Source organism: Panthera tigris, chromosome B3 (assembly GCF_018350195.1).
Source record: "Panthera tigris isolate Pti1 chromosome B3, P.tigris_Pti1_mat1.1, whole genome shotgun sequence".
NCBI lineage: Eukaryota > Metazoa > Chordata > Mammalia > Carnivora > Felidae > Panthera > Panthera tigris.
Genome location: NC_056665.1, coordinates 35,641,408 through 35,660,473, shown reverse-complemented (window position 1 = coordinate 35,660,473; position 19,066 = coordinate 35,641,408). Strand labels below are relative to the sequence as shown.

The window sequence follows — 19,066 nt, the reverse complement described above, 5'->3', positions numbered from 1 at the left end:
GAACTAGTCACCTGCTCTGTCTAGGAGCCCTGAGACCCGAGACTAGGCTGACTGGCAGGTAGACCTGAATTTATAGCCACACTCTGCAAGGACTGTGCCCCAGCCAGGGTGTCCGATGTGTCCTGATTCCCCCCGCTGGACCGCAGGAGCCTGGTGCGGGGCTCCAAGCAGGTGTTTGGGCACCAGGCAGTGTCTGGGTAATGGGACTGGGTGGCATTGGGTCCACAGGATGTGTTCACAGAGAGGACACTTGGGTGCAGAATCACCCAGTCTCTCTCTCTCTCTCTCACATACTACACACACACAGACACACACACACACACACGCACACACGCACACGGCTAAGAAGCCAAGGTCAGTGTTGGCATCAATCGTCACGGGCTGGCCAAATCTGAGCACCAAACTCTCCGACCCTCTTACATCCATGCAGTGTCAGGACTGGAATCCACTGAGGGCCGAGGTCTTTCCTGGCCCGCCCTGCGTTTCTGCAGTGAGTTTAGCAGAAAGAATCCCCATCTAGAGTCTGCAGACTCCAGGTTGACCTCAGCACGGCATTAGCCAGCCGTGTGACAGTGGGAAACTCACGTCACCTCTCTGGGCTTCCGTTTTACCACCTGTGAAACGGAGAGAGAGAGCTACCTGGGTTGGGTCTCTCCCCACCAGGGTCTTTGAGACAAACCGCAGCCCATGAGAGGTGGGAAAGGCCCAGCACATCGCCGAACCTAATGCCTTTCAAACGTTGATTTCAGCAGATGAAGCCTTAATTATTTTTACTCTGGACCCCAACTTCTTTTTTTTTTCAATATATGAAATTTATTGTCAAATTGGTTTCCATACAACAGCCAGTGCTCATCCCAAAAGGTGCCCTCCTCAATGCCCATCACCCACCTTCCCCTCCCTCCCACCCCCCATCAACCCTCAGTTTGTTCTCAGTTTTTAACAGTCTCTTATGCTTTGGCTCTCTCCCACTCTAACCTCTTTTTTTTTCCCTCCCCTCCCCCATGGGTTCCTGTTAAGTTTCTCAGGATCCACATAAGAGTGAAACCATATGGTATCTGTCTTTCTCTGTATGGCTTATTTCACTTAGCATCACACTCTCCAGTTCCATCCATGTTGCTACAAAGGGCCATATTTCATTCTTTCTCATTGCCACGTAGTACTCCATTGTGTATATAAACCACAACTTCTTTATCCATTCATCCGTTGATGGACATGTAGGCTCTTTCCATAATTTGGCTATTGTTGAGAGTGCTGCTATAAACATTGGGGTACAAGTGCCCCTATGCATCAGCACTCCTGTATCCCTTGGGTAAATTCCTAGCAGTGCTATTGCTGTGGACCCCAACTTCTAAGACAGAGAAGAACCGAGCTGCTCAGGCTGAGTTGGAGATGGGGGGTGGGGCGGGGAGGGTGGCCGCTGGCCTTTAGGAAGGATGCCTCCTTTTGAGTGAAACCCTGATTGTAGAACAGCTGCCTCTTTTTAGAGGTGAGGAAACTGAGGAAACCAATAAAGACCCCCCCTGCTCAAAGTCACATGTGTCCACAGAATCCTAAATCTTCGGAGGCTCCGAGTTCCAGGGGTGGGAACGCCCACTTCTGCGCCGCCCCTGTGAGCCCCGGCGTCACCTGAGGCCCCTGACAGTGCCCGGGTTACCAGGCAACCGGCCTTGTTGCCCAGCGCTGCCCGTTAGCGCCTCCCAGCTGCCCTCCCAGCCAGAAGTGGTCCAGCCAAGGCTGCCCGGCTGGCAGGTAGGGACAAAGGGATTAGGCCCCATTTGACAGACAGTGTTCCTCCCATTTGCATGTCATTAAGCTGCAGGCCAGTTAGCGGAGGGGGACACATAGCTTCAGATTCCCTGCCAAGCCGGGGCACAGAGGCGCTGGGCTTCATTTGCATTTTGGACACCTGCCCTGAGCCGCGGGAGGGGATTTGGGTGGGGGGGGAGAGTTTTCTTGAAGAGCTGACTGGGGGGAGGGGGAGGGGGAGGGCTGGGGTGGCCTGGGAGGCTGTGCTCATCTCGGTGCTCACCCCAACCTTTCTCTGACTCCCTCCCAAACTGACACAATCTGGAACAGACCTTTCTGGGGTGGGGGGGGGGAGGGTCGTTATTGTCCCTGGGCTTCAAACGTGCCACCAGAAAGCATCTCGGGGGAAGAGAGGTACCTTCTAACAACCAGGCTGCACCCCCACCCCCAGCCAGCATCCCCCATGCCACACACACACACACACACACACACCCCAGCCCAGCCAGGGGAAAAGGAAGGAAGAAAGGAACACAGGCTGCATTTTCTCTGCACTCCCCTTCAGAGGCCTCCCGGGGCGCTCCTGATTGACAGGATGCTAAATGCAAGAGGTTTCCTGCGATAGAGAAAGAGATTTTCTTGAAGCATTCAACTCCTGACCTTTAAGAGCTTGGGGAGCAAAATGATTTTCAGTCACTTGGGCCTGAGTGAAAGGTATGTGAATTGATCAACCGCAGGGCTCGGGCCTCCCGAGGTCTCAATGTTATGTCATTAAAATCTTACAATCGAGTTATCCTAATGCATCCGAGCAGCCACCTTCTCGGAGGCGATTAGTAAATAGACTCAAAGTTACATGGTACCGAACGCTTTCTCCCAGGGCCGCTCCAGCTCCAGGAAGGTCAGCAGTGAGTTAGGGGCTTGGAGCCGAAATCTGACCTGGGCTGTTTGGGGCTTTCTTTCTGACACTCCACTAGACTGTGGTAGCGATTCTTGGCTTCCTCTCGCATTTCTTCTTCTGGCTTTCTTTCTCTTGTGGAGCTGCCCACCGCTGCGGCCACAAAGCTGGCTAGGGATGTAGACCTGACTACTCACCCATTGCCTCGTTCCCTGGCAGCTGTGGTTGGTCTGGGGTACACCTGACCTGGCTGGACCAATCAGAATCTTCCTTGGGATCACTCTCTTTTTCCTGCGGAGGCTGAGCGGGGAGAGTGTGAAGGTGGGTTGGTGGCAGCCATTTTGCCTGCCGTGTGTGCTCTGTCTGCGGCAGGTGGTCAAGTGCAACGAGCAGAGGTGACAGGATAGAGTGAGAGAGGGCGGGTTCCTAAATCCTCTGAGTTACCCTCATAGCTTTCTTAGCTCCATGAACCTCGAAACTCCTCCTTGGCTTAAGTTGGCCAAAGTTCATTTCTATGGCTGGAGACCAAAAGGCTGCTGGGCAGAGGGAGCTGGTGGTCCCAAAGTACAGTTGTCTGGGGCTTGGGGAAAATGAAATTGATAGGGAATGGTATCAGGTGTGATGGTGCAAGTCGCAGGTGCCACAGCAGCGCCTCAGGGATGGCCCACTAAGAAGGGAAGCTGCAGGAGGAGAGGGACTTTTGTCTCTTTTCCAGCTTCCAGAACGATGCCTGGCAATAGCTCCCCTCCTCCCTCCTCTCCTTGGCTGCAGGGTCTTGACTGCAGGATCACATGGCACCTCTGCTTTCTCTTGATCCGTCCCCTGTCTTTTTGACTCTCTGCTCTTTCCTAACTTCGGTTTGTACCTGGCCACCATGACCCAGCTCTCCTCCACAGCCTCTGCTGGTAATCGCTTCATTCTTGGCATCAGATCCAAGTGCGTTTCCAAGGTCAGAGAAACAGCATCGGACTGGCTTGGCTCATCTTTTTGTACCAGGTTAACTCACAGGTCAGCAGGGTGTCCATGCCTGAGCTCATCAGCTGAGGGGGTGGGGCAGGGAATCACGTGGTATAAAACATGGCCACCAGGGCAGTAGAGATTATAGGTCAACCAGTTCTCCCTGGGAAGAGTCACAGCGTCTCTAGCACAGAATCTTCTGTTCAGACTAGACTGAAGGAAGCCAAGGACTGTCTACACTTCCCCTTCCTGGTTCCAGAAACTTCACCTGAGGCACAGAATTTTTGGTCGGCGGTGGGAACCCTTCCCCCATTCCAAGGCGTTTGCTCCCAGGTGCCTCTCTGGTGTGTTTCTTGCTTGAATTGCAAATGGAATCAGTGCATAAACCCTACATCACTCAGAGCCCCATGTTGGCAGTATCTTATTTTTCAATTTCTTTTTTTTTTTTTTAATTGAATGAACATATTCTTTGCAAGCCGTTCTACCTTGGTGAAGGCTGTTCCCCTGTGATTCATCAGAGTAATAACTAGAAACACCATTATTTGGCTCTATCCTCCTGCTGAGAACATCACATAACTGAGAAATGTTCATGCATTTCACAGAGTTGCAGGGAGAGGAAAAGGGAGGCAGCGGGAGGAGGAGGAGAGGGAGGAAGGAAGGAACAAATGATAATGTACACTCACGGATAGGCATCCAGAGCCGTGGCGAGACATGGAGAGGAAAATGCAGACCCACACGTGGTTGCTGATCACACACACACACGCGCACACACACACTTGACGGCACAGAATGAGCCATACATATTTCTCTACTCAGGTTATCTCACACTTGAAAACAATTTTTTTTTTTAATAAACTCAAAGAATTTCAAAGTGAGAAGAGATGTTGGAGAGCTGGCCCAATCCCCTCATGTAACATGCAAGAGAAATTAAGCTCAGAAAGACAGCGGATAGCCCTATGTGTCCCATTTGCAGACACCCACGTTCCTGGATTTCCATCTAGAAACGTATAAATCAACTAGTCTGAGATACGGGGCGCATCTTTATTTATGTTTATTGGGCTCTCGTTCCGGAGTTAATGATTTTGAGACATCCTCATCACTTCGATCGAAGGTGTGCCTAAAATATTCTTGCTCTTGGTGTTTGTTTTGTTTTTGTTAATGACCTCGGTTAGGTTGGCTGAGCACCTGGCCGTATTTTCAAAAGGCTCTTCTCTGAACAGGGAGGCCCCACAATAAATGTCATATAAACTCTAGCATGTTCTCGGGGGCTGTGTGAAGGAAGGCTTTTAGGGTTAGACAAGTCAAACGTTCAACTCAGTCTTCTGGGAACACTCCCATTTCTTCTCCAGTTGTATTGGACGCTTCCTTAGTCCAGCTCTCCTCACCTCCTGCCCGAATGATTGCCTGGTCCACTGACTCATTCCCACGTCTCCTAAAACATGGCTCTCACCTTGCCCTTCTTTGAGTGACCAGCACCCCAAGCTGCACGTGTCACTTTTGCATCGATCAGTCATCTTCTGGCTGCAAGTGAAAACACCCAACTCAAGCAAGGTGGCAAGCTTGCGGAAGGACTGGGATATTTATGGGTTCACCTAACTGGATGTTCAAGGGGTAAAGGCTGGATTCTGAGGTCTTATTGGTGCCATCAAGAACATCTCTTTTCCTCTCTTTCTTTCATTGTAACTTTTCCTCTTGTTTTCAACTTTTCAGTGTCTTCATGATGGATGAGCATCATATAAATGATCTAGAGCTGAAAAATTGCAATCCAATCTGATAATTTCTATTTTAACCAGAAATTTAAATCCACTGAAATATGTTGTGATTAGTACTCTGTATGGATTTACATGCACTGTTTTATTTTTTGCAATCTTTTTTACTCTGCTTTTTCTATATTTCTTTTCCTTCCATCTATTTGTTGGAGTGATCTTTTTCCTTATTTCTCTTCTTTTCCTTTACTGGTTTGGAGCCTGTACATGTTTTTAGTGGCTGTCTTTAATTTTTTAAACACCTTAGGATACTTTAACCACTATTGGCCCCTTATCATCTTTTTTCTAAAGGTATTTGGGGATTCTTTTTAGGCCCCTTCCTATCTTACATGCTATTCTTACCCAGTACTTTAGTTTCACATTGTTTTATATTTAATAAAATTATTTAATGTCATCACTATAGTTCTATACAGGAAATATTTGATTGGATTCTTCCACATGTGTATCATTTTATTTGTTTAACAATTCTCTTTGCACCTCAGTTCTTGCTTCTAGGTAAAATTTCCATCTTCCTAGGATCATCATGCCATAAGTCCTTCACAGAAGACCTGTTAATAGAAAACCCAGGGGCACCTGGGTCAGTTAAGCGTCCGACTTCAGCTCAGGTCATGATCTCACAGTCTGTGAGTTCGAGCCCCGTGTCAGGCTCTGTGCTGACAGCTCAGAGCCTGGAGCCTGCTGCAGATTCTGTGTCTCCCTCTCTCTCTGAACCTCCCCTGCTCGAACTCTCTTTCTTTCTCTCTCTCTCTCTCAAAACTAAATAAATAAACATTAAAAAAAAGAAAACTCTGTGTTTCTTTGAAGTGGCTTTCCTTTTTTCTGCCTCTTAATTAGAATTCTAATCTGGCAGGGTTTTTCCTCTCAACTCTTTGAAGATGTTATTCCGTTTCCTTCTTGTTTCTATAGATGCTATTAAAGTTGATATTGCTCTAGAGTTGCTAATTCCTTTATAATAATCTCTATCTTTTCTCTGTTCTCTCTCTGAAGACCTCTGTCTCTTTGGGGCTCTGAGGTTTTAGTACAATGTGTGGTGTTCAAAGGGTGGATTTGTTTTTATTCATCCTGATTGAGACTATCTGTGATTCCCAAGTCTGAGGATTAATGCTTATCAGGAATTCTGAAATATTGTTAGACATTATGTTGTCTAATGTTGGCTTTCTCTCATTCTCTCTACTCTCCTTCTGTGACCCCAATTAGATGTACATGGTGTCTTCTCATCTTGCCGTCCATATCTCCTAACTACTTGTCCGTATTTCTATCTCTAAGTCTCTGCATGCTGGGTATTTTCCTCAGACATATTTTCAAGTTCACTAATCCTCTCTCCAATTGTATCTAATCCACTCTTTAACTCATCCCCTTTTTTATATCAATGAGTATGGTGTTTTCACTTCTAAAAATTCTATTGGGTTCTTTTGCAGCATGAAAATTATTTTCCCATATTGCCATGATCTTGTATAACAAGGGTCAAGTCCTCCTTTTACATATGTATTCATTTCAAGCATGCTCATTTTGAGGGACTCAAAATGTTCTGCTACCTAGAGTTTTTGGGGTGGAAGATATTAGGGTCTAATATTGTTCTTTGTTGGGTTTCCTGACTCTCATTCAAGGTGGATATAGATTCCTTGTGTGTTTTGTTAGGTAGGGTTAGGAGACTACTGTCAATGAAGCTTTATCTGTGGAGAATAACTTGGGTTGATGGCATGTTGCCAGGGTCTGAGTTTGCTTCTGTTCAATACCCCACGGGCATTCCTTTTCCATTTTAGCATCATTTTTATGTTCGCTGTAGATTTGGGTATTCCCAGACAATGCAGGTTGTATCACGACATAGCTTAACCCCTCGCACGATACACGCTTGAATTATAAATAATCGGCGGCGGGGGGGGACGCCCCCCACTTCAGAGCTCAGGTCAAGACACAAAACAGCTTTCCTCTTTTTCCCTTGTGTAAAATGCTATGTTCAGGCTGTATCCAAGTTCAGTGGTTATCTTCGGTGTGGTTCCAGATCCCAAAACAGATATTCCCGTGCACCTCCTTTAGGGAGGGAGTGGTCTCCAGAGAAACCTGTTAGAAAGTGAGGGGTGAAGGAGAAGAAGCTGAACCAAGACATGGTTTCAGCTAACGCCTAATCTACGGGGAGCACTGGCATGGAAATGGTACCACAGGGCTGTCCGCCAATGAGGCAAGACCTTTGACGTATCCCTGCGTCAGTCAGTGGCCGGCCATGGCTGACTCTGAAGGTAGGTGGGGAGAGACCGTGACCTCCCGGTATCCCCCCCGTAGAGGAGATTCCCAGCTGCTGAGGGACATGTTCCGGAGAAGAGTGCAGCTGGGAGCTATTAGGATCCCAAACTCACAACAGCTGGGAGTTGGAAGAACTGGCCAGGCAAAGAGGATCTGGGCAGGGCACCAAGGGCATCTAAGACAGTGGGAAAGAGTGTTATAATTGATTAACAACAACAACAAGTTATGCAAGCTGTTCTTTGTTGAGCACTTATGTGCCAGACATCATCCTTAGTGCTTTACATGTGTTCTCATTTAATCCTGATAATAACCACAGAGCTAAGTGCTGTTATTTCCCAAGATTCTGGCTAAGGAAACTGAGTGAACCACAGAGAGTCTAATTAGTCAAGGTCACACAGGAGATAGGGTTCACATTGCACCCTAGAACGAGGACGCATCACCAGTCAGTGACGCCCGGTGTGAGCATGAGGCACAGGAGTAGCCACGCTGGTGGCAGAAATATACCATTTTGAAGACATGGGACTGCCTTGGGCAGGAGTCGTCTCCCTCCAGATGCCTCTGACCTTTACCTGGGTGCTCTATAGCTCACCAGCTCACACTGTCCAGGACATAGCAGGAAGACGGTGTCTCCTCTCAGAAACTTCCACTTCTAAAGGAAACTGACCACCCAGACACCATTTGGCCTCTTGAGCTGCCAGCCAGGGTGGTAAGAAATTGAGTAATCACGACATATGAAGAATGGGTGAACGGACTGGAGACATTGAACCCAGAAGGGCGTTCTGAGGGGAGTCGCAGGGTCTCAGAGAAGAAGAGGACAGCTGAACTCGTGCATTACGATAGACGAAGGGAGAGACCCAGAAAGGCGTAATGACTTGCTCCAGGTCTAGTGTCTGGTGGTTTTAACCCAAGGCCTCTGATTGAGTGGTGCGCTGGTAACTGTTTAAAGATCAGCTCTCCGAGAATCCAGATTTGTAGCAATTGCCAGTTTATGTTGTGTAAACACTCCCACTGTGGCCAATTTCAAGCTCCCAACGTGCCATCACGAAATGCAGAGCTGGGGGGAGATGTGCACCGTCGGCCGTTGTGAGTTGGTAGAAGCTGGCGTCTGCACACCAGTGATTCCCAGCACAGAGCTCGTTCTGCAGGACCAGTAATTCCCCAACACTAATCCCACAAGGCAGCCCAGCCATTCAAGGAACATTCTAAGGTCACCCACGTTTGAAATCAGAGCATTCTAAATCCCCTTCTCAGAGCACGGTTTGGTGCGTTAGCTTCGGAAAGGCCCCAAAAGTCCGGCAGTAAAGAAATCTGTGCAACTTCAATTAGCTCAGCATTCTCCAAACCCGTTTGACCGTCCAACCATTTCGTCACATGCCTCTTAGTAGCGTCCCTTGGAACTAGTGTTCAACGGGGCACACTTTGGAAATCGCCAACCAACACAACGTCTTCACATAAACCAAGGAGACTCCGCTTGCTGTTCTCTTTGGTTCCAGAGGTGGGAAATGGGACCAATGGATTAAAATCAGGGGAATCAAAATCCAAACCGGTATGAGGAAGTCCTTCCTAATAATAAAGACCACCCACAATAGCATGAAGCTAGGTCTTGAAGGGAAAAGGGAAAAGGTCTATTAACATAGAGGATGATGAAGGATCGTATGTCAAGGGACGCTGGGAATGGACTTCTTGTACCAGGAAGAAGGCTCGAAAAGATTCCTTTGAACGATTACGTCTGTGAAGTCCCAGGATTCCATTAATTTGAAGCACATAGATGGTGTCTGGGGTCCCAGAGCAGCGCTCTGTCGGAGAGGGGGCTGCCTATGTATAGAAATAGAGATTCCAACTCTATTGATGGGTGTGATATAATTTTAGAAGGACTAGGATACCGTCACTTTCCAAAATCTATGTCTTCAATGTCTAGTTTCTGCATGACTTCACCATTAGAGCTTTATTTCTTTAGCTTAATACTTTATTCCATGTTTAAATGTACATTCTTCTGGGAAAGGGGTGGTTTGACCTAAGCTACTATTGGCCAGTTATATCATAATCTGCAGTGTGGTTAGGATCTCGGTTCCTCCCAGAGAGCAGGTTTTGTTTGGAAAGAAGGACCAGGAGAGGGGCAGAGGGGACGGGGGTGTCTGGGGTAGGGGCTGCAGAGACTGCTGGCCAGGGGCGCCTGCCGTGGGAGCACCAAAGACAGTCTTGGCTGCCTTCGTGAATGTGTTTGGGACCAGGCCTGTCCTGAAGACATCTCAAAACTATTTTAGGAGGCAGCAAATTTAGCTGGTGGCTGGTTTGCAAATCATCCAGCTATGGTAGTATTTCTGATGAGACAATCTGTCTCAGAATGAGACATTTAAAGCCTTTACAACGAAAAGGGATTTGCCTCTCTGAACACTACCATCCCAAAAGCACAACCATTGCCGCTTCTCTCGCTGGCCAAATCCAGCAGCGGGTAGAACGTTCGTGACCACGCTAGCATCATTTGCCCACAGCTTTCCAGGTAGGAAACGTGTTCTGTGTTTACTATCCGGCCGAATTCTCAGAACCGCCCCAAAAGCGAGCGGTCTGGTCTTTATTTGATAAATGGGGAAACCAAGACACTCACCTGGGGTTACCCAAGGAGCAGACATCCTGGAAGTCATTTTTAAAAATTTTGATTTGCATTTTAAACAAGCTAATACACGTATTACCTTTAAACTGTTCAGTAGTTCCACAGGGCTTTTAGTGAAAATTATCCCTCTCAGCTCCGATTTCCCAAAACCTAGAGGCAATCACTTTTTAGCTATGTCTCCTTGTATTTATCTTCATATTTCTTTTTTTTAAACTTATTTATTTTGAGAGAGAGAGAGAGAGAGAGAGAGAGCATGCAGGGGAGGGGCAGAGAGAGAAAGGGAGAGAGAGAATCCCAAGTGGGCTCCATGCTGCCAGCACAGAGCCCAAATTGGGGCTCGAACTCATGAACCTTGAGATCATGACCTGAGCCGAAACCAAGAATTGAATGCTCAGCTGACTGAGCCACCCAGGCGCCCCTGTCTTCTTATTTCTTTTTCTCTTTTTTTAAATTGTTTAATGTTTATTTATTTTTTGAGAGGGAGAGAGACAGAGTGTGACTGGGGGAAGGGCAGAGAGAGAAGGAGACAGAATCTGAAGCAGGCTCCTGGCTCTGAGCTGTCAGCACAGAGCCCGATGCGGGGCTTGAACCCATGAACCGCGAGATCATGACCTGAGCCGAAGTTGGGTGCTTAACCCACTGAGCCTCCCAGGCACCCCATATCTTCATATTTCTAAGTAAAATGTTTATACTTCTACTTCTTGGTTCAAAAGAAATTTAGAGATGATCTAAAATCTTCCCTCCCTGCAAGCTGGAGATTTCATTTTTTCACATTCCCATTTTCATTCACACCCCCCCACACACACACTTGTCCGACCCACCCTGAGACATACACTCACATACACTCGCAGTCACACACACTCACATGCACACTTATGTTTACGTCACAGCTTTTATTTCTGCAGTGGGAGTTTGAATTTCCAGACTCTCTCTGACTGCTCTTTTTGTGTAGCATCCTGTTTTTGTTGCATAGACACTGTGTCTTCCTCTGGGATTTTACTTTTCTGTTGGAAGTTTTCATTCACTCCCTACAGTCTTTCTCTTTCTCCTGAGTCCCCCTTTCCAACGTTTCCATATTGACATCTGCCTTTCAAGTTAGACATTGTCTTTGAGTATCTGGTAATTCCTGTCTTCACATCCATGTGTACTTATAAGAAGCTAAAAGGCGTTCAGACACACTCAGTGCCTGGGTGGGTGGCTTCACTATAAGATGATAAGATAGACAGTAGCCAATTCCTTATGGTACTCCCTCCGCCAGCATCTGTAAGAATTTCCTCTTGGGCCTGTTGGTTTCCCCAGAAAGAAAGTCATCCACCGGGGAAGGAATAGGGAGGTGACTCTAAGCTTCGCCTCCAGCATTCTGGGAGCCAAGTGGCAGACCGGCCCTTGCCTCACCCTTGGTGGCACCTACGTCCCCCTAGGCCAAGGCTCTCGTGTTTAGCCTTTCCGAGAGCAAAGCTCCTTTCTACTGGCTGGGGAAGACACAGTGGCTTGGTGGTACTAAGAGGGGAGGAAATCCGGGGTCACACTTAGTCGGTTACAGAGCCTACCAGAATAGTTCCTGGGAGATAGACTCCAAGTTTTGCCTGTAGGTTGTCACGGTGCCGGGAGAGAGGGAAGCAGGATTGAGCAGAGGGAGGAGAGGAGCCGCAGTCATCACAAAGGACTCAGCCAATCCCAGAGAGACCTGGAGCTGGAATGATCTCCCTGAATTGCCTTGTCCCGAGGCAAGAGGGATGGGCCTTTACTGTCTTTCATTGCCCGGCCAGGGGAAGCGGGCTACCCCAGGGAGGGGTGGCGACCTCGGGCAAGAGGATTCACTTTAATTAAGAGCACGTCCTAGAGAGAGACCTGAGCTGAGAGTCATCAATACTCCCAGCAAGCTGGGGAAGTGAGTACCTGAAGCCTGAGGGGCCTCCGGGCAGCACACCGTGACCACGACCATGGCCGCGACCGTGACCGCTATGGCGCACCCTACGCTGCTCAAATGACCTGCCATCACAGGGTTCCATTCCCCGGGGAACGTGTTACTGGTTTGCATTTACTGCCTTGGCCCTGGGTGGGGGAGGCCGTTTGAAGACTTCCACTTGGCCTTCGCTACAGTAACTCTCAACTCCACACGTCAAGGACTAGTTCTGCCAACTGGTAAGTATGTCCGCTACAAAGTCTGCACTTGGAGTCTGGGAAATGAACAACGGGTAGGTCTGTAGACTTAGTGGACCTGTCACGAGGTACCTGGGTCAAGACTCCATTTATTACCCGTCCCCCGCTGTGTTCCCCCCACTCCAACAGAGGTGTCACGATAGGCCTGGTGAGCAGCAGTGGTGGTGAAAGCGGATCCTGAGAGAGTTTTGCATTGGCCTGCAGGGGAGAGGCCTCTGCCTCACCTTCAAGCGCGAGAGGATTGCTCTCTTTTAACAGAAAAAAAAAAAAAAAAGGGCACAACTTCTGTGGACCCACAAGGTTCAGAGGGATCCGGGGATTGAAGGCTTTGGAGTGCATCAACCTGAATGGCCCCATCCAGTTCTCAGGGTCCCGCTCTTCCCCAGTCACGGCCCTGACCTTGGCATGACCGACTTTCTGAGTTCAAGAATTCGACCTCCTCTAGAATTCTGCTACTCTTGTAATTAAGTCATGGATCTGGTCCTCGGCTTCTCTTGCCCTCTAGTTGCAAGAGTTGAAGTCTTTTTATGTGCTGCCGATTGGGCTCGCTGACTTTCAGACTTAGCCTTTAATTGGTGATTAATCACCCTCGGCCTTTTCTTTCTTTCTCCAATGCGTCAATTGCCCTTAGCGGTAGCCGTTTAACTTGACAGTCTCTTTAATTACTACTTCCCCAGAACCTCTCGAATGTCTCGAATATGGCCCCCACCAGAGTACTACCTTCCCCCCCGGTATCCCATTCTGGTGTGCCGTGAGCGAACGTTTTAACAATAACCCCAAGACAGCATGCCAGGGAGTTATCCACGCCAGCTGAGGAGCCCTCCCCACCAGCCAGAGGCCAGCAGTAGGAAATCTAGCCCCACAATCCCATTTTAGAGTCGGCTCCCTTGAACCACTCCTGGGACGCACCCTCTCAGGTTGGGCCCTCTGGGCCACAGACTGAGACAGAGATCTGTATTCAGGAGATGTGTTTGGGAGTGGCCTTGGGACGCACACCCGGGAGGAATGATGGAAATACTACCATGCGTTCCCAAGCAATTCCCAAGGTGAGTTCAGCACCACCTCGCCCCTCGGCTTCCAGGGGTCCTCCCGGCTTCCAGCTCCTGAGTCTTTCTGGGGTTCTATTTTTTAGAATCGGTTTTCGTTAATTTTTTTTTTTTAAGGGAGAGCCCAACTGGGGGAGGGGCAGAGAGAGAGGGGGAGACAGAATCCCACGCAGACTCCACGCTGTCAGCGCAGAGCCCAATCCGGGGGCTCGAACCCACGAACGGCGAGATCGTGACCTGAGCCGAAGTCAAGAGTCAGACACTTAGCTGACTGAGCCATCCGGGGTCCCCTTTCTGGGGTTTTACAGCGGGGAAGAGTTTGGCCCTTTTTGCCTCCCTGGCCCACCGCCACTCCCCGCCTTTACAGGGACCCTGGCTGTCTCCCATCTGATGAGTTATCTGTTACAAGTTCTACTTCTCAGCTTCAACCATTTTATTGGGATCCCTTGCGTGATGTCATTTCCTCTTACTCACGCCCAGTGTGGATTTATGCCCCTATTTTTATTCCTTCATTGTTATTTTAGTAGGGTTTGGGGAGGGAGTGAAAGTAAACACATGTTCACTCTGCCACATTTATTGGGCATCTGTCATTGAGGTTGTATTAAACAGCAAACAATCTGAGCCCCCCCTCTTCTTCTCAGCACCCTTCTAGTAGCTTCCATCCCCTAGTCTGTGAATCCTGACCTTTCCTCATCTAGGGCAGAGTGTTCTCCTGCAGTCAGAACTTCCCTGTCACCTCTACCTGAAGAGGAGAACGTTGTCCCCAGCCCCACACGATCTGACCCAATAAGAGTTGACTGTATGACGCTGTCCCATGTTGTACGGAAATGACCCTTTGGGGACTTCACATTCCTCCAGGGCGCCGTTCCTCCTCCACCAACACCTCACAGCATCTGAAAAGCTCCCTCCTTTCCCTAGTGCCTCTCACCTGGGGCTCCCACATTCCGGCCCCGACCACGATCCAGCCTGGTCAGCTCCAAAATCATTGTTTCTCAAAAGGATCATGGAACATCTTGGGGTGTGTGCCACTGTTTCCGGGAGCTGGGTGAGGGGTGGGGGGACACAAAGCCACAGGGTGAATATGGGGCATTATCTTGGGGCGTCAACATCTGCCCTGTTGAAATAAATAGAATTATGTATGTTACGTTTTTCTTTCCCCACCCACTCAGGTCCCTGCCCTCGTGGAACTTCCATTCTGGTGGATATAAGCAGTGAGTACGTGGAAGACAGAAACACCCATCTGGCTGCATAAACGCTCCCTGAATGAGTAAAATGAAAAACTAATTAAAAAAAAGAAAGAAAGAAAGAAAGAAAAGAAAAGAAAGGCCCCCTTATTAACAGTCATATCTTTTCTTGCAAAGGGTAAGAAAAGCTGAGGTTGAAAATTCTGAAAGCCCATTAAGAGGCTGAAACCAAGAAACATAACCCCGTGGTTGGGAGATTGAAAACGGGCTTAAGAAACATAACATCGGGACTCTCCGGGGAAGTGGTTAAGTCAGAGCCAAAGGCATTAACACTGAGTTAAGAGGAGCTCGAGCTAATGAGAAGGGAACGGAGCGTGGGGGAGCCCGGGAGGGAGGTGACTGGGGATCAAGTGCAGGACGGGGGAGAAAGGGAGGCAGGAGGCCAGCGCACGCACAAGGAGTCATTGACATGCCAGGCACGGGCTCCCCACTGGCGGGAGGAAGCGGCTGCCAGGGAGCAGGAGTGCAGAAGTGAAATGGGGACCCGCGAACGGCCCCCCGGGTCACACTCCAGACTTCTGACTCCTGCCAGGGACTGAACGAGCATGTGGCCAGGGCCTGGGCCGGCCAGATGTGAGGGTGTTACAGGGCTATGCGGCAGGCCCGGGACAGTTTCCTTCACCCTCTCCCTTCCTGGCCCTTGCCCCCTCCCTCTCTCCACCTGGCTCTCTCTGAGCCCCCATCTTGGTCCAGGTGTCAGGTGCTATGTTTCCCCTTCGGGGGGAAGGAAGTAGCTGAAGCCGATCTCTGAATGTAGAGAACAAGCCCTCATTTCCTGGCAAAGGGATCTCGGGGAGGGCGGAGCAGGGCAGACATCGGACCTCTGGGCAGGACAAGGCGGGCGGTGGGGGACGGCCCGTCAGGCTCTCCGGACTCACTCCGTCCAAACCGCAACCTGTTGCGGCTCAGAGCTTTGACGGCCGAGGCTGGGCCACAGCAGGGACACGGAGGCCCCCATCTATCCCAGCCAACGCATCCCGCGCACCTGGTCTGTGCCCAGCCCAGTCCGGGCTGAGAGAGCCCATAGAACAGAACAATTCCCGCCGCTCACAAACTAGCCAGGGCCACAGACGATCGATCACCTGCTCTGTGACACTTGACCCCCCCTGTGGCCGTGGCTTTCCACCCCGCACAGAAGCAGCCCCTCTCTCTGACGGGGAGTCGGAGTGGCTCGTTCACACGGAGGGCGCTGGGGCTCTGAGCCAGCGCCCCCAAAGCTTCCCCGGCCCCCAGTGCCCTGGCTGGCACCCAGGGCAGGCGCTCCCTGAAGCGACAAGGACAGCCGTGATGCTAGTGGGAACACTTGAGTTATGGTGTGCCGGGCGCCTCACAAACAAGTTTGGTGCCTGCCTGTCTTCATGAATCACTGCGGAGCCTAATCCTTCATTAGAACATTCAGCCGTAATTGCTGGCGAAATGCCACTTGCCTTTTCCTCATTTTAACAAAACATTTATGCATGAAAGATTTAATGCCAGGTATCAAGCATATCATTGTAAATTTACCACTAATTAAGCCTAATTAAAATAATTAAATGGCTGCGGAGTCACCATGTGAATGAAAATCACTTCTCCACCAGGCTGTTTCTTGCTAGCCAGGCCCCCGGTTTCAGAGACAAATATCTATCTCCCTCTCCATTTTTTCCCCCCGTCGCCCCGCTCAGCCTCACGCGGGGTATGTGCACGGCCAAGGAGATTTGATAATTAAGATAATGCCGCGATTTGACGGTGCGGTTTTTCAATTTCGGGACCCCAGGAGATTTTCCTTTATCTCGGCGAAGTATAGACAATTTGACAAATCTGTTGCTCGGAGCAGTCACTGGCGTTTGCATATTCATTACTCATTGGATTTTTAATCAAAGTAGCTGATGGACCCCTCGCACCACAAATAACTCGGTCATGAATAATTTATCGGGGCTCGCTGGCTGGGCCGCGCGCACCCCCTGGCGCCCCGGGGCTCCTGATTGGCTCGCCGGGGCTGGCCTGCCCCGAGCAGCACATGGCCGCTCCAGATGTTTCGGTATCCATATGTGCACAGCTCATCAAAAACGGCAACGGCCCGCACCCAGGGGCCTCGGCCGTCCCCAGATAGGCCATCTGGAGTTGGAGGGGAAAACAAACCACGGTGAATTGTGGGATGCGTGTTTATCTTCGGTGGCACCGGCTGTGGCTGCGGAGGGGCGCGCAGGAGGCGCGGGGACGCGGTCGATGCTCCCGTCCGGGGGTGCCACGAAGCGCCCGTTCCCCGGGGGACGCTACCGGCGCCCCCACCCCCTCCCCGCCCAGACCCCTCTGGGGGTTCCCTCAGCTGCCTCTCCTGCTCCTCCAGCCCCTGTCCGCAGGACAGCCGTCCCCCCTCCCCCCTGCACGCACATCTGTCCCACAGGCCGCCCCCCCTGCCGAACCCCACGGGGTAAGCCCAGCCCCACGTGGGGCTGCGGTTCTTTTCCTCCCCCTGGGGTGGGGCGGGGGTACCCCCAGCTGGCCGGCTCAGCCGTTCCCCGGGCCCGGCCACCCTTGGGCAGGCCTCACCCCTAATCGCACCGAACCCGTTCAAGTTCACCCACATGCCACATGAAGCGTATTTTATATATAAGCGTGGAGTTGCGTAGAGAAGCAGTTGACTGGGTGACCTAAGAGCAAGCACGTTTTGCAGGCGTTTAATGGACCATTTCCTCATTTTGATTTTGTGGTTTTCTTTTCCTTTGGAGCCCGCGATGATTGGCTACCCCCTCCGCCCCCCCCCCCCATCTCAGGACCTTATGCAGGCTCCTACCAAGCATGGAGGGCTGGCAGTGGGCCCCCAGTGACCTGTGGTTTCCAAGGCCCCCGGTGTGGCCCACAGGGTAACCTTTTCTAGTTCTTTCAAGGTCAGCCCCGGGGAACCTTGGCTGGGAGCCTTCCGTGACCCTCGCCACCCGAGGCCGAGGTGATGTCCCTCTGTGGTGCTTTGATAGACACCCCCCGTGTCCCTACGAGCTCCACCCATGTGGCAATTATTCTCCAGGGTGCCCCCACACCTAGCTCACATTTGAAGGGTAAATGGACCTTGGACTTCACGTTTGGAAGAATGTAAACGATGAGCTAAGAGGGACAAGTGAGCCAGAAGAGCAGGTGTGGAGAGCTGGGGGTGACTTGAGCCACAGATCCCCGCAGGGTGGGGAGGAGAGGACTTCCCCCCCCACCCCCCTCCACCCTGCTGCTTGCCTCGCCCCTTCTCAGCCCATCATCTGTGATGAGCACGCACGCGGCCCAATCTGCTGGGTCACACGGGGGTCTCCCCCAACCCGAGGGCTCTGAACCCAAAGAAACAGAACCCCGCCCAAGAAACTGATCTGGTGAAGGTGAACCGCAGCCACGCGCCCCCTCTCAAAGCTGGGGTGTCGGGAGTCCCGTGCCCCTGGTGCCGCAGCTGGTGAGGGGCTGGCAGAAGGCCGCCGCCGAATTGCCAGGCAGGCCGAGAAATCAGTGGGCCACGCTCTCCCTGTGACAATTAAAGTGGAAATATTTCCTGAGAGTTTTTCTCTCTCTTTTTTTTTTTAAGGTGAGAGGGAAAGTGTGATTATACGTGTGTGTGTGTGTGTGTGTGTGTGTGTGTTGTGGCGGGGGAGGGGGTGAGGAAACAGCCTGAGCTCTAAGCAGATATTCCAGAGCCCTCCCTCCTGTCGTCGGGGCCCACCTGACAGGAGGCGGCCACCCACCCCAACGCCTCCGCTGGAGACACCAGCCAAAATTCCAGAGGGAGCCAGATGGTGGCAGCCAGAGGCACAGCCGAGGCAGAGCGCAGTCTCTTCTCCAGAGCAACACGGAGACAGTCAAGAGCAGCTGCCCTCAGAGGGTCGACAGACACCAGGGGGCTGGAGAGAGATCCACGATGTGCTTGCACCAGAACCTTCCTCCTCTACCTGTGAGCCTCCAACACTTCGCCCATTCTCCCCTGAGAACCCGGCCACCAAACGAGGAGCGTTTGGCACCAGGCTGCCCTACACGTCCTCCTCTTCAGGGACCTAGCCCCCCACGTCACCCCTCGCAAGAGAAGCAATGACCAGGCGGCGGCTTAAACAAGGGCCTGTCCCTGACTGAACTTGGGGGGGGGGGCGGGCGGAGGAAGGGGCCCCAAGGACTCGTGGCCAATAAACAGACGGGATGGCGGGGGCGACACCACGACGGGCGACGTCAGCCAGACTTTCCTCCTGGGATTGAATGGGGACACAGAGGACGATCTGCCAGGTGAGGCCAGAGGTCATGAAGCCCCAGAGAAAGGAGCGTTGGCGTGAATGGTGAGGCTTGGGGGAAAACTCTAGAACTCCGCTCCTGAGGGAGGAGACAAATGTAGCTGGTCCCTAAAGACAGCCGGGCTGCTGACAATGGGTATTCTTGGAAGCCGGGCGGTCCTCGTCTCC

The 19,066-nt window shown here is 51.1% G+C and overlaps 1 long non-coding RNA gene across 4 annotated transcripts; it reads left to right on the top strand.

The window, feature by feature from the left end:
* The first annotated feature begins 1,662 nt into the window (after positions 1–1,662).
* On the top strand, positions 1,663–14,708 carry LOC122239433. 4 transcript variants are annotated; one of them, XR_006218529.1, is made up of 6 exons: positions 1,663–1,749; positions 2,309–2,457; positions 3,535–3,646; positions 11,806–12,358; positions 13,339–13,422; positions 14,592–14,708. It is a non-coding gene; the product is annotated as an uncharacterized LOC122239433 (long non-coding RNA). The 4 variants fall into 4 exon arrangements; XR_006218527.1 differs by lacking the exon at positions 13,339–13,422; XR_006218528.1 differs by lacking the exons at positions 3,535–3,646; positions 13,339–13,422.
* The last annotated feature ends 4,358 nt before the right edge of the window (positions 14,709–19,066 follow it).